We start from the raw sequence: 16,472 nt of genomic DNA on the forward strand, positions 1-16,472 counted from the left end.
ACCCCTGACCCTGACATCACTAATAGAACAAATTGAGTGATGTCAACTATTTCTCTCGTCTATTCTGTTTCGCCACGCACGTCCATGAGTCCAGCTGGACTAGATCAAAACAGAAACGATTGAATACAGAATCCCTGGTTAAATATTTTGGTTCCCATTTTGATTACCACATTTAGCAAGGAGTCTACCCTATCCAGTCACAGTCTCTCTGGGGTTTAACGGCTAGGAGGTGTCTGCCCTGTCCAGTCACAGTCTCTCTGGGGTGTAACGGCTAGGAGGAGTCTGCCCTGTCCAGTCACAGTCTCTCTGGGGTGTAACGGCTAGGAGGAGTCTGCCCTGTACAGTCACAGTCTCTCTGGGGTGTAACGGCTAGGAGGAGTCTGCCCTGTCCAGTCACAGTCTCTCTGGGGTGTAACGGCTAGGAGGAGTCTGCCCTGTCTAGTCACAGTCTCTCTGGGGTGTAACGGCTAGGAGGAGTCTGCCCTGTCTAGTCACAGTCTCTCTGGGGTGTAACGGCTAGGAGGAGTCTGCCCTGTCCAGTCACAGTCTCTCTGGGGTGTAACGGCTAGGAGGAGTCTGCCCTGTCCAGTCACAGTCTCTCTGGGGTGTAACGGCTAGGAGGAGTCTGCCCTGTCCAGTCACAGTCTCTCTGGGGTGTAACGGCTAGGAGGAGTCTGCCCTGTACAGTCACAGTCTCTCTGGGGTGAAACGGCTAGGAGGAGTCTGCCCTGTCCAGTCACAGTCTCTCTGGGGTGTAACGGCTAGGAGGAGTTTGCCCTGTACAGTCACAGTCTCTCTGGGGTGTAACGGCTAGGAGGAGTCTGCCCCATCCAGTCACAGTCTCTCTGGGGTGTAACGGCTAGGAGGAGTCTGCCCTGTCCAGTCACAGTCTCTCTGGGGTGTAACGGCTAGGAGGAGTCTGCCCTACCCAGTCACAGTCTCTCTGGGGTGAAACGGCTAGGAGGAGTCTGCCCTGTCCAGTCACAGTCTCTCTGGGGTGTAACGGCTAGGAGGAGTCTGCCCTGTCCAGTCACAGTCTCTCTGGGGTGTAACGGCTAGGAGGAGTCTGCCCTATCCAGTCACAGTCTCTCTGGGGTGTAACGGCTAGGAGGAGTCTGCCCTGTACAGTCACAGTCTCTCTGGGGTGTAACGGCTAGGAGGAGTCTGCCCTGTCCAGTCACTGTCTCTCTGGGGTGAAACGGCTAGGAGGAGTCTGCCCTACCCAGTCACAGTCTCTCTGGGGTGAAACGGCTAGGAGGAGTCTGCCCTACCCAGTCACAGTCTCTCTGGGGTGAAACGGCTAGGAGGAGTCTGCCCTACCCAGTCACAGTCTCTCTGGGGTGTAACGGCTAGGAGGAGTCTGCCATGTCCAGTCACAGTCTCTCTGGGGAGTAACGGCTAGGAGGAGTCTGCCCTGTACAGTCACAGTCTCTCTGGGGTGTAACGGCTAGGAGGAGTCTGCCCTGTCCAGTCACAGTCTCTCTGGGGTGAAACGGCTAGGAGGAGTCTGCCCTGTACAGTCACAGTCTCTCTGGGGTGTAACGGCTAGGAGGAGTCTGCCCTGTATAGTCACAGTCTCTCTGGGGAGTAACGGCTAGGAGGAGTCTGCCCTGTATAGTCACAGTCTCTCTGGGGTGTAACGGCTAGGAGGCAGCAGGCATGAATCTGTCTTAACTCTATAGTCTGAAGTTGATGAAGACACCAGATTGGGGAAATAGAGACGATGCTGTTAAAACTAAATTGGTCTCCCAGCTGCTGTCTGGCCCTGTCTGGGTCTCAAATACCAAAATACCAGTATTCAGCACTTATGACCAACCAGCCAAGATGCAAGACTCACCCTCGTCTCACCCAGTCAGTCTATGACCTGATGTCTTGATACTCAGAGACAGTCAGTCTATGACCTGGTTGATATACAGAGACAGTCAGTCTATGACCTGGTTGATATACAGAGACAGTCAGTCTATGACCTGGTTGATATACAGAGACAGTCAGTCTATGACCTGGTTGATATACAGAGACAGTCAGTCTATGACCTGGTTGATACTCAGAGACAGTCAGTCTATGACCTGATGTCTTGATACTCAGAGACAGTCTATGACCTGGTTGATATACAGAGACAGTCAGTCTATGACCTGGTTGATATACAGAGACAGTCAGTCTATGACCTGGTTGATATACAGAGACAGTCAGTCTATGACCTGGTTGATACTCAGAGACAGTCAGTCTATGACCTGATGTCTTGATACTCAGAGACAGTCTATGACCTGGTTGATATACAGAGACAGTCAGTCTATGACCTGGTTGATACTCAGAGACAGACAGTCTATGTTGTGGTTGATACTCAGAGACAGACAGTCTATGTTCTGGTTGATACTCAGAGACAGTCAGTCTATGACCTGGTTGATATACAGAGACAGTCAGTCTATGACCTGGTTGATACACAGAGACAGTCTATGACCTGGTTGATACTCAGAGACAGTCAGTCTATGTTGTGGTTGATACACAGAGACAGACAGTCTATGACCTGGTTGATACTCAGAGACAGACAGTCTATGACCTGGTTGATACTCAGAGACAGTCAGTCTATGACCTGGTTGATACACAGAGACAGACAGTCTATGACCTGGTTGATACTCAGAGACAGTCAGTCTATGACCTGGTTGATACTCAGAGACAGTCAGTCTATGACCTGGTTGATACTCAGAGACAGTCAGTCTATGACCTGGTTGATACTCAGAGACAGACAGTCTATGACCTGGTTGATACTCAGAGACAGACAGTCTATGACCTGGTTGATACTCAGAGACAGACAGTCTATGTTGTGGTTGATACACAGAGACAGACAGTCTATGACCTGGTTGATACTCAGAGACAGTCAGTCTATGACCTGGTTGATACTCAGAGACAGACAGTCTATGACCTGGTTGATACTCAGAGACAGACAGTCTATGACCTGGTTGATACACAGAGACAGTCAGTCTATGACCTGGTTGATACACAGAGACAGACAGTCTATGACCTGGTTGATACTCAGAGACAGACAGTCTATGACCTGGTTGATACTCAGAGACAGACAGTCTATGACCTGGTTGATATACAGAGACAGTCAGTCTATGACCTGGTTGATACTCAGAGACAGACAGTCTATGTTGTGGTTGATACACAGAGACAGTCAGTCTATGACCTGGTTGATACTCAGAGACAGACAGTCTATGACCTGGTTGATACTCAGAGCCAGTCAGTCTATGACCTGGTTGATACTCAGAGACAGTCAGTCTATGACCTGATGTCTTGATACTCAGAGACAGTCTATGACCTGGTTGATATACAGAGACAGTCAGTCTATGACCTGGTTGATATACAGAGACAGTCAGTCTATGACCTGGTTGATATACAGAGACAGTCAGTCTATGACCTGGTTGATACTCAGAGACAGTCAGTCTATGACCTGATGTCTTGATACTCAGAGACAGTCTATGACCTGGTTGATATACAGAGACAGTCAGTCTATGACCTGGTTGATACTCAGAGACAGACAGTCTATGTTGTGGTTGATACTCAGAGACAGACAGTCTATGTTCTGGTTGATACTCAGAGACAGTCAGTCTATGACCTGGTTGATATACAGAGACAGTCAGTCTATGACCTGGTTGATACACAGAGACAGTCTATGACCTGGTTGATACTCAGAGACAGTCAGTCTATGTTGTGGTTGATACACAGAGACAGACAGTCTATGACCTGGTTGATACTCAGAGACAGACAGTCTATGACCTGGTTGATACTCAGAGACAGTCAGTCTATGACCTGGTTGATACACAGAGACAGACAGTCTATGACCTGGTTGATACTCAGAGACAGTCAGTCTATGACCTGGTTGATACTCAGAGACAGTCAGTCTATGACCTGGTTGATACTCAGAGACAGTCAGTCTATGACCTGGTTGATACTCAGAGACAGACAGTCTATGACCTGGTTGATACTCAGAGACAGACAGTCTATGACCTGGTTGATACTCAGAGACAGACAGTCTATGTTGTGGTTGATACACAGAGACAGACAGTCTATGACCTGGTTGATACTCAGAGACAGTCAGTCTATGACCTGGTTGATACTCAGAGACAGACAGTCTATGACCTGGTTGATACTCAGAGACAGACAGTCTATGACCTGGTTGATACACAGAGACAGTCAGTCTATGACCTGGTTGATACACAGAGACAGACAGTCTATGACCTGGTTGATACTCAGAGACAGACAGTCTATGACCTGGTTGATACTCAGAGACAGACAGTCTATGACCTGGTTGATATACAGAGACAGTCAGTCTATGACCTGGTTGATACTCAGAGACAGACAGTCTATGTTGTGGTTGATACACAGAGACAGTCAGTCTATGACCTGGTTGATACTCAGAGACAGACAGTCTATGACCTGGTTGATACTCAGAGACAGTCAGTCTATGACCTGGTTGATACTCAGAGACAGTCAGTCTATGACCTGGTTGATATACAGAGACAGTCAGTCTATGACCTGGTTGATATACAGAGACAGACAGTCTATGACCTGGTTGATACTCAGAGACAGACAGTCTATGACCTGGTTGATACTCAGAGACAGTCAGTCTATGACCTGGTTGATACTCAGAGACAGTCAGTCTATGACCTGGTTGATACTCAGAGACAGACAGTCTATGACCTGGTTGATACTCAGAGACAGACAGTCTATGACCTGGTTGATACACAGAGACAGACAGTCTATGTTGTGGTTGATACACAGAGACAGACAGTCTATGACCTGGTTGATACACAGAGACAGACAGTCTATGTTCTGGTTGATACACAGAGACAGACAGTCTATGTTGTGGTTGATACACAGAGACAGACAGTCTATGACCTGGTTGATACTCAGAGACAGTCAGTCTATGACCTGGTTGATACTCAGAGACAGTCAGTCTATGTTCTGGTTGATACACAGAGACAGACAGTCTATGTTGTGGTTGATACACAGAGACAGACAGTCTATGACCTGGTTGATATACAGAGACGGTCAGTCTATGACCCGGTTGATACTCAGAGACAGTCAGTCTATGACCTGGTTGATACTCAGAGACAGTCAGTCTATGACCTGGTTGATACACAGAGACAGACAGTCTATGACCTGGTTGATACTCAGAGACAGACAGTCTATGACCTGGTTGATATACAGAGACAGACAGTCTATGACCTGGTTGATACACAGAGACAGACAGTCTATGACCTGGTTGATACACAGAGACAGACAGTCTATGACCTGATTGATACACAGAGACAGACAGTCTATGTTGTGGTTGATACTCAGAGACAGACAGTCTATGACCTGGTTGATACACAGAGACAGACAGTCTATGTTGTGGTTGATACACAGAGACAGTCAGTCTATGACCTGGTTGATACACAGAGACAGACAGTCTATGACCTGGTTGATACACAGAGACAGACAGTCTATGTTGTGGTTGATACACAGAGACAGTCAGTCTATGACCTGGTTGATACACAGAGACAGACAGTGTATCACCTGTTGGCTTGATACAGAGACAGCCAGTCTATCACCTGGTGGCTTGATACAGAGATAGCCAGTCTATGACCTGGTTGATATACAGAGACAGTCAGTCTATGACCTGGTTGATATACAGAGACAGTCAGTCTATGACCTGGTTGATACTCAGAGACAGACAGTCTATGACCTGGTTGATATACAGAGACAGACAGTCTATGACCTGGTTGATACACAGAGACAGACAGTCTATGACCTGGTTGATACACAGAGACAGACAGTCTATGACCTGATTGATACACAGAGACAGACAGTCTATGTTGTGGTTGATACTCAGAGACAGACAGTCTATGACCTGGTTGATACACAGAGACAGACAGTCTATGTTGTGGTTGATACACAGAGACAGTCAGTCTATGACCTGGTTGATACACAGAGACAGACAGTCTATGACCTGGTTGATACACAGAGACAGACAGTCTATGTTGTGGTTGATACACAGAGACAGTCAGTCTATGACCTGGTTGATACACAGAGACAGACAGTGTATCACCTGTTGGCTTGATACAGAGACAGCCAGTCTATCACCTGGTGGCTTGATACAGAGATAGCCAGTCTATGACCTGGTTGATATACAGAGACAGTCAGTCTATGACCTGGTTGATATACAGAGACAGTCAGTCTATGACCTGGTTGATACTCAGAGACAGACAGTCTATGACCTGGTTGATATACAGAGACAGACAGTCTATGACCTGGTTGATACACAGAGACAGACAGTCTATGACCTGGTTGATACACAGAGACAGACAGTCTATGTTCTGGTTGATACACAGAGACAGACAGTCTATGTTGTGGTTGATACACAGAGACAGACAGTCTATGACCTGGTTGATACTCAGAGACAGTCAGTCTATGACCTGGTTGATACTCAGAGACAGTCAGTCTATGTTCTGGTTGATACACAGAGACAGACAGTCTATGTTGTGGTTGATACACAGAGACAGACAGTCTATGACCTGGTTGATACTCAGAGACAGTCAGTCTATGACCTGGTTGATACTCAGAGACAGACAGTCTATGACCTGGTTGATACTCAGAGACAGACAGTCTATGACCTGGTTGATACACAGAGACAGTCAGTCTATGACCTGGTTGATACACAGAGACAGACAGTCTATGACCTGGTTGATACTCAGAGACAGACAGTCTATGACCTGGTTGATACTCAGAGACAGACAGTCTATGACCTGGTTGATATACAGAGACAGTCAGTCTATGACCTGGTTGATACTCAGAGACAGACAGTCTATGTTGTGGTTGATACACAGAGACAGTCAGTCTATGACCTGGTTGATACTCAGAGACAGACAGTCTATGACCTGGTTGATACTCAGAGACAGTCAGTCTATGACCTGGTTGATACTCAGAGACAGTCAGTCTATGACCTGGTTGATATACAGAGACAGTCAGTCTATGACCTGGTTGATATACAGAGACAGACAGTCTATGACCTGGTTGATACTCAGAGACAGACAGTCTATGACCTGGTTGATACTCAGAGACAGTCAGTCTATGACCTGGTTGATACTCAGAGACAGACAGTCTATGACCTGGTTGATACTCAGAGACAGACAGTCTATGACCTGGTTGATACACAGAGACAGACAGTCTATGTTGTGGTTGATACACAGAGACAGACAGTCTATGACCTGGTTGATACACAGAGACAGACAGTCTATGTTCTGGTTGATACACAGAGACAGACAGTCAATGTTGTGGTTGATACATAGAGACAGACAGTCTATGACCTGGTTGATACTCAGAGACAGTCAGTCTATGACCTGGTTGATACTCAGAGACAGTCAGTCTATGTTCTGGTTGATACACAGAGACAGACAGTCTATGTTGTGGTTGATACACAGAGACAGACAGTCTATGACCTGGTTGATATACAGAGACGGTCAGTCTATGACCCGGTTGATACTCAGAGACAGTCAGTCTATGACCTGGTTGATACTCAGAGACAGTCAGTCTATGACCTGGTTGATACACAGAGACAGACAGTCTATGACCTGGTTGATACTCAGAGACAGACAGTCTATGACCTGGTTGATATACAGAGACAGACAGTCTATGACCTGGTTGATACACAGAGACAGACAGTCTATGACCTGGTTGATACACAGAGACAGACAGTCTATGACCTGGTTGATACACAGAGACAGACAGTCTATGTTGTGGTTGATACTCAGAGACAGACAGTCTATGACCTGGTTGATACACAGAGACAGACAGTCTATGTTGTGGTTGATACACAGAGACAGTCAGTCTATGACCTGGCTGATACACAGAGACAGACAGTCTATGACCTGGTTGATACACAGAGACAGACAGTCTATGTTGTGGTTGATACACAGAGACAGTCAGTCTATGACCTGGTTGATACACAGAGACAGACAGTGTATCACCTGTTGGCTTGATACAGAGACAGCCAGTCTATCACCTGGTGGCTTGATACAGAGATAGCCAGTCTATGACCTGGTTGATATACAGAGACAGTCAGTCTATGACCTGGTTGATATACAGAGACAGTCAGTCTATGACCTGGTTGATACTCAGAGACAGACAGTCTATGACCTGGTTGATATACAGAGACAGACAGTCTATGACCTGGTTGATACACAGAGACAGACAGTCTATGACCTGGTTGATACACAGAGACAGACAGTCTATGTTCTGGTTGATACACAGAGACAGACAGTCTATGTTGTGGTTGATACACAGAGACAGACAGTCTATGACCTGGTTGATACTCAGAGACAGTCAGTCTATGACCTGGTTGATACTCAGAGACAGTCAGTCTATGTTCTGGTTGATACACAGAGACAGACAGTCTATGTTGTGGTTGATACACAGAGACAGACAGTCTATGACCTGGTTGATATACAGAGACGGTCAGTCTATGACCCGGTTGATACTCAGAGACAGTCAGTCTATGACCTGGTTGATACTCAGAGACAGTCAGTCTATGACCTGGTTGATACACAGAGACAGACAGTCTATGACCTGGTTGATACTCAGAGACAGACAGTCTATGACCTGGTTGATATACAGAGACAGACAGTCTATGACCTGGTTGATACACAGAGACAGACAGTCTATGACCTGGTTGATACACAGAGACAGACAGTCTATGACCTGGTTGATACACAGAGACAGACAGTCTATGTTGTGGTTGATACTCAGAGACAGACAGTCTATGACCTGGTTGATACACAGAGACAGACAGTCTATGTTGTGGTTGATACACAGAGACAGTCAGTCTATGACCTGGTTGATACACAGAGACAGACAGTCTATGACCTGGTTGATACACAGAGACAGACAGTCTATGTTGTGGTTGATACACAGAGACAGTCAGTCTATGACCTGGTTGATACACAGAGACAGACAGTGTATCACCTGTTGGCTTGATACAGAGACAGCCAGTCTATCACCTGGTGGCTTGATACAGAGATAGCCAGTCTATCACCTGGTGGCTTGATACAGAGATAGCCAGTCCTTCTCCTCAACCTCCAGACTCCTTGTCTATGTCCCAAATGGAACCCTGAAAGTAGTGCACTATATAGGGAATAGGGTTCTATAGGGCCCTGGTCTAAAGTAGTGCACTATATATAGGGAATAGGGTGCCATTTTGGATGCATTCCTTCTACTTAAATATATTAGAGAAGGGCGTTGCCGACAGCTGGGCTTGCTGACTGGCTCGTCCACACGGCCCTGACCAGACTGACTGGCTCGTCCACAAGGCCCTGACCTGACCAGACTGACTGGCTCGTCCACCCGGCCCTGACCAGACCAGACTGACTGGCTCGTCCACAAGGCCCTGACCTGACCAGACTGACTGGCTCGTCCACAAGGCCCTGACCTGACCAGAGTAACTGGCTCGTCCACGCGGCCCTGACCTGACCAGACTGACTGGCTCGTCCACCCGGCCCTGACCAGACCAGACTGACTGGCTCGTCCACGCGGCCCTGACCTGACCAGACTGACTGGCTCGTCCACGCGGCCCTGACCTGACCAGACTGACTGGCTCGTCCACAAGGCCCTGACCAGACTGACTGGCTCGTCCACAAGGCCCTGACCTGACCAGACTGACTGGCTCGTCCACACGGCCCTGACCAGACTGACTGGCTCATCCACACGGCCCTGACCTGACCAGACTGACTGGCTTGTCCACAAGGCCCTGACCAGACTGACTGGCTCGTCCACAAGGCCCTGACCAGACTGACTGGCTCGTCCACAAGGCAGGCAGACCAGACTGACTGGCTCGTCCACAAGGCCCTGACCAGACTGACTGGCTCGTCCACACGGCCACGACCAGACTGAGTGGCTCGTCCACAAGGCCCTGACCTGACCAGACTGAGTGGCTCGTCCACAAGGCCCTGACCTGACCAGACTGACTGGCTCGTCCACAAGGCCCTGACCTGACTGACTGGCTCATCCACAAGGCCCTGACCAGACTGACTGGCTCGTCCACAAGGCCCTGACCAGACCAGACTGACTGGCTCGTCCACAAGGCCCTGACCTGACCAGACTGACTAGCTCGTCCACAAGGCCCTGACCTGACCAGACTGACTGGCTCGTCCACAAGGCAGGCAGACCAGACTGACTGGCTCATCCACAAGGCCCTGACCAGACTGACTGACTCGTCCACAAGGCCCTGACCAGACCAGACTGACTGGCTCGTCCACAAGGCCCTGACCTGACCAGACTGACTAGCTCGTCCACAAGGCTGCAATTGAACAGACATGTTACCTGACCAGACTGACTGGCTCGTCCACAAGGCCCTGACCTGACAGACTGGCTCATCCACAAGGCCCTGACCAGACTGACTGGCTCGTCCACAAGGCCCGGACCTGACCAGACTGACTAGCTCGTCCAGAAAGCTGCAATTGAATAGACATGTTACCTGACCAGACTGACTGGCTCGTCCACACGGCCCTGACCAGACTGAGTGGCTCGTCCACAAGGCCCTGACCTGACCAGACTGACTGGCTCGTCCACAAGGCAGACCAGACTGACTGGCTCGTCCACACGGCCCTGACCAGACTGACTGGCTCGTCCACAAGACCCTGACCTGACCAGACTGACTGGCTCGTCCACAAGGCCCTGACCAGACCAGACTGACTGGCTCGTCCACAAGGCCCTGACCAGACTGACTGGCTCGTCCACAAGACCCTGACCTGACCAGACTGACTGGCTCGTCCACAAGGCCCTGACCAGACTGACTGGCTCGTCCACAAGACCCTGACCTGACCAGACTGACTGGCTCGTCCACAAGACCCTGACCAGACTGACTGGCTCATCCACAAGGCCCTGACCAGACTGACTGGCTCGTCCACAAGACCCTGACCAGACTGACTGGCTCGTCCACAAGACCCTGACCTGACCAGACTGACTGGCTCGTCCACAAGGCCCTGACCAGACTGACTGGCTCGTCCACAAGGCCCTGACCTGACCAGACTGACTGGCTCGTCCACAAGGCCCTGACCTGACCAGACTGACTAGCTCGTCCACAAGGCCCTGACCTGACCAGACTGACTGGCTCGTCCACAAGGCAGGCAGACCAGACTGACTGGCTCATCCACAAGGCCCTGACCAGACTGACTGACTCGTCCACAAGGCCCTGACCAGACCAGACTGACTGGCTCGTCCACAAGGCCCTGACCTGACCAGACTGACTAGCTCGTCCACAAGGCTGCAATTGAACAGACATGTTACCTGACCAGACTGACTGGCTCGTCCACAAGGCCCTGACCTGACTGACTGGCTCATCCACAAGGCCCTGACCAGACTGACTGGCTCGTCCACAAGGCCCTGACCTGACCAGACTGACTAGCTCGTCCACAAAGCTGCAATTGAACAGACATGTTACCTGACCAGACTGACTGGCTCGTCCACACGGCCCTGACCAGACTGAGTGGCTCGTCCACAAGGCCCTGACCTGACCAGACTGACTGGCTCGTCCACAAGGCAGACCAGACTGACTGGCTCGTCCACACGGCCCTGACCAGACTGACTGGCTCGTCCACAAGACCCTGACCTGACCAGACTGACTGGCTCGTCCACAAGACCCTGACCTGACCAGACTGACTGGCTCGTCCACAAGACCCTGACCAGACTGACTGGCTCGTCCACAAGGCCCTGACCAGACTGACTGGCTCGTCCACAAGACCCTGACCTGACCAGACTGACTGGCTCGTCCACAAGACCCTGACCAGACTGACTGGCTCGTCCACAAGACCCTGACCTGACCAGACTGACTGGCTCGTCCACAAGGCCCTGACCAGACTGACTGGCTCGTCCACAAGGCTGGACGAGTCACTGGATTGGTCACTGGATTGTAACAGTAACAGAAAAAGTGACAGCAGCTCAGCTCAGCCAAATCTGCTGACTATCCCAAAAACGGGTCCTGTGTTTGGCTCAGTCGGCCTGCTAGAGGCACTGATACCCAAGGTCATAGACTTATTTCCCTCAGGGATCACATGACCACAAAAAGATGACCACCGCCTCCCTAACACTACCACCACCTTCTATGCCTTTTGTCTAGATACTGCTGTCCATAGACACAGGGCGAGGCGAGCAGTAGACACCTCTGTTACACTGATCCTCAACACAAGGGTGCATACTCAGCCCACTCCTGTACTCCCTATACCCCCAATGACTACGTGGCCACGCACGTCTCCAATGCAATCATCACGTTTGCAGACAGACACAACAGTGGTAGGTCTGATTACCAACAACGTCTACAGGGAGGAGGTGAGAGACCTGGCCATGTGGTGCCAGTAGTGGTGGGAAAAGTACCCAACTGTCATACTTGAGTAAAAGTAAAGATACCTTTAATAGAAAACGACTCAAGTAAAAGTGAAATTCACGCAATAAAATACTCTCCCCTTTGACTCTCTGCAGCCCTCTCTCTCCTTTGACTCTCTGCAGCCCTCTCTCTCCTTTGACTCTCTGCAGCCCTCTCTCTCCTTTGACTCTCTGCAGCCCTCTCTCTTCTTTGACTCTCTGCAGCCCTCTCTTCTTTGACTCTCTGCAGCCCTCTCTCCTTTGACTCTCTGCAGCCCTCTCTCTCCTTTGACTCTCTGCAGCCCTCTCTCCTTTGACTCTCTGCAGCCCTCTCTCCTTTGACTCTCTGCAGCCCTCTCTCTCCTTTGACTCTCTGCAGCCCTCTCTCTCCTTTGACTCTCTGCATCCCTCTCTCTCCTTTGACTCTCTGCAGCCCTCTCTCCCTTTGACTCTCTGCATCCCTCTCTCTTCTTTGATCTCTGCATCCCTCTCCTCTCCAGCCCTTGACTCTCTGCAGCCCTCTCTCCTTTGACTCTGACTCTCTCCAGACCTCTCTCTCCTTTGACTCTCTGCAGCCCTCTCTCTCCTTTGACTCTCTGCAGCCCTCTCCTTTGACTCTGCATTTGACTCTCTGCAGCCCTCTCTCCTTTGACTCTCTGCAGCCCTCTCTCCTTTGACTCTCTGCAGCCCTCTCTCCTTTGACTCTCTGCAGCCCTCTCTCTCCTTTGACTCTCTGCAGCCCTCTCTCTCCTTTGACTCTCTGCAGCCCTCTCTCTCCTTTGACTCTCTGCATCCCTCTCTCTTCTTTGACTCTCTGCATCCCTCTCTCCTTTGACTCTCTGCAGCCCTCTCTCCTTTGACTCTCTGCAGCCCTCTCTCTCCTTTGACTCTCTGCAGCCCTCTCTCTCCTTTGACTCTCTGCAGCCCTCTCTCCCTTTGACTCTCTGCAGCCCTCTCTCTCCTTTGACTCTCTGCATCCCTCTCTCTCCTTTGACTCTCTGCAGCCCTCTCTCTCCTTTGACTCTCTGCAGCCCTCTCTCCTTTGACTCTCTGCAGCCCTCTCTCCTTTGACTCTCTGCAGCCCTCTCTCTCCTTTGACTCTCTGCAGCCCTCTCTCTCCTTTGACTCTCTGCATCCCTCTCTCCTTTGACTCTCTGCATCCCTCTCTCCTTTGACTCTCTGCAGCCCTCTCTCCTTTGACTCTCTGCAGCCCTCTCTCTCCTTTGACTCTCTGCATACCTCTCTCCTTTGACTCTCTGCAGCCCTCTCTCTCCTTTGACTCTCTGCAGCCCTCTCTCTCCTTTGACTCTCTGCATCCCTCTCTCTCTTTGACTCTCTGCAGCCCTCTCTCCCCTTTGACTCTCTGCATCCTCTCTCCTTTGACTCTCTGCAGCCCTCTCTCCTTTGACTCTCTGCAGCCCTCTCTCTCTTTGACTCTCTGCATACCTCTCTCTCCTTTGACTCTCTGCAGCCCTCTCTCCTTTGACTCTCTGCAGCCCTCTCTCCTTTGACTCTCTGCATCCCTCTCTCTTCTTTGACTCTCTGCAGCCCTCTCTCTCCTTTGACTCTCTGCATCCCTCTCTCTCCTTTGACTCTCTGCAGCCCTCTCTCTCCTTTGACTCTCTGCAGCCCTCTCTCCTTTGACTCTCTGCATCCCTCTCTCTCCTTTGACTCTCTGCAGCCCTCTCTCTCCTTTGACTCTCTGCAGCCCTCTCTCTCTCCTTTGACTCTCTGCATCCCTCTCTCTCTTTGACTCTCTGCAGCCCTCTCTCCCCTTGACTCTCTGCAGCCCTCTCTCTCCTTTGACTCTCTGCAGCCCTCTCTCTCCTTTGACTCTCTGCAGCCCTCTCTCCTTTGACTCTCTGCAGCCCTCTCTCCTTTGACTCTCTGCATCCCTCTCTCCTTTGACTCTCTGCAGCCCTCTCTCTCCTTTGACTCTCTGCAGCCCTCTCTCCTTTGACTCTCTGCAGCCCTCTCTCCTTTGACTCTCTGCAGCCCTCTCTCTCCTTTGACTCTCTGCAGCCCTCTCTCCTTTGACTCTCTGCATCCCTCTCTCCTTTGACTCTCTGCAGCCCTCTCTCTCCTTTGACTCTCTGCATCCCTCTCTCTCCTTTGACTCTCTGCATCCCTCTCTCCTTTGACTCTCTGCAGCCCTCTCCTTTGACTCTCTGCAGCCCTCTCTCCTTTGACTCTCTGCATCCCTCTCTCTCTTTGACTCTCTGCATCCTCTCTCCCTTTGACTCTCTGCAGCCCTCTCTCTCCTTTGACTCTCTGCATCCCTCTCTCTCCTTTGACTCTCTGCATCCCTCTCTCCCTTTGACTCTCTGCAGCCCTCTCTCCTTTGACTCTCTGCATCCCTCTCTCTCTTTGACTCTCTGCATCCCTCTCTCTCCTTTGACTCTCTGCAGCCCTCTTCCTTTGACTCTCTGCAGCCCTCTCTCCTTTGACTCTCTGCATCCCTCTCTCCTTTGACTCTCTGCAGCCCTCTCTCCTTTGACTCTCTGCAGCCCTCTCTCCCCCTTTGACTCTCTGCATCCCTCTCTCCCTTTGACTCTCTGCATCCCTCTCTCCTTTGACTCTCTGCAGCCCTCTCTCTCCTTTGACTCTCTGCAGCCCTCTCTCTTCTTTGACTCTCTGCAGCCCTCTCTCCTTTGACTCTCTGCAGCCCTCTCTCCTTTGACTCTCTGCAGCCCTCTCTCCCTTTGACTCTCTGCAGCCCTCTCCCCTTTGACTCTCTGCAGCCCTCTCTCCCCTTTGACTCTCTGCAGCCCTCTCTCTCCTTTGACTCTCTGCAGCCCTCTCTCCCTTTGACTCTCTGCAGCCCTCTCTCTCCTTTGACTCTCTGCAGCCCTCTCTCCCCTTTGACTCTCTGCAGCCCTCTCTCTCCTTTGACTCTCTGCATCCCTCTCTCCTTTGACTCTCTGCAGCCCTCTCTCCCCTTTGACTCTCTGCAGCCCTCTCTCCCCTTTGACTCTCTGCAGCCCTCTCTCCTTTGACTCTCTGCAGCCCTCTCTCCTTTGACTCTCTGCAGCCCTCTCTCCTTTGACTCTCTGCATCCCTCTCTCCTTTGACTCTCTGCAGCCCTCTCTTCTTCTTTGATGCTCTGCATCCCTCTCTCCTTTGACTCTCTGCAGCCCTCTCTCCTTTGACTCTCTGCAGCCCTCTCTCCTTTGACTCTCTGCATCCCTCTCTCCTTTGACTCTCTGCAGCCCTCTCTCTTCTTTGATGCTCTGCATCCCTCTCTCCTTTGACTCTCTGCAGCCCTCTCTCTCCTTTGACTCTCTGCAGCCCTCCCTCCTTTGACTCTCTGCATCCCTCTCTCCTTTGACTCTCTGCAGTCCTCTCTCCTTTGACTCTCTGCAGCCCTCTCTCCTTTGACTCTCTGCAGCCCTCTCTCTCCTTTGACTCTCTGCAGCCCTCTCTCCTTTGACTCTCTGCAGCCCTCTCTCTCCTTTGACTCTCTGCATCCCTCTCTCTCCTTTGACTCTCTGCAGCCCTCTCTCTCCTTTGACTCTCTGCAGCCCTCTCTCTCCTTTGACTCTCTGCAGCCCTCTCTCTCCTTTGACTCTCTGCATCCCTCTCTCTCCTTTGACTCTCTGCAGCCCTCTCTTCTTTGACTCTCTGCAGCCCTCTCTTCTTTGACTCTCTGCAGCCCTCTCTCTCCTTTGACTCTCTGCAGCCCTCTCTCTTCTTTGACTCTCTGCAGCCCTCTCTTCTTTGACTCTCTGCAGCCCTCTCTTCTTTGACTCTCTGCAGCCCTCTCTCTCCTTTGACTCTCTGCAGCCCTCTCTCTCCTTTGACTCTCTGCAGCCCTCTCTCCTTTGACTCTCTGCAGCCCTCTCTCTCCTTTGACTCTCTGCAGCCCTCTCTCTCCTTTGACTCTCTGCAGCCCTCTCTCCTTTGACTCTCTGCAGCCCTCTCTCCTTTGACTCTCTGCATCCCTCTCTCATTTGACTCTCTGCAGCCCTCTCTCTTTGACTCTCTGCATCCCTCTCTCTTGACTCTCTGCAGCCCCTCTCTCCTTTGACTCTCTGCAGCCCTCTCCTTGACTCTCTGCATCCCTCTCTCTCCCTTTGACTCTC

This window comes from Oncorhynchus keta, chromosome 7 (assembly GCF_023373465.1).
Source record: "Oncorhynchus keta strain PuntledgeMale-10-30-2019 chromosome 7, Oket_V2, whole genome shotgun sequence".
Lineage (NCBI taxonomy): Eukaryota > Metazoa > Chordata > Actinopteri > Salmoniformes > Salmonidae > Oncorhynchus > Oncorhynchus keta.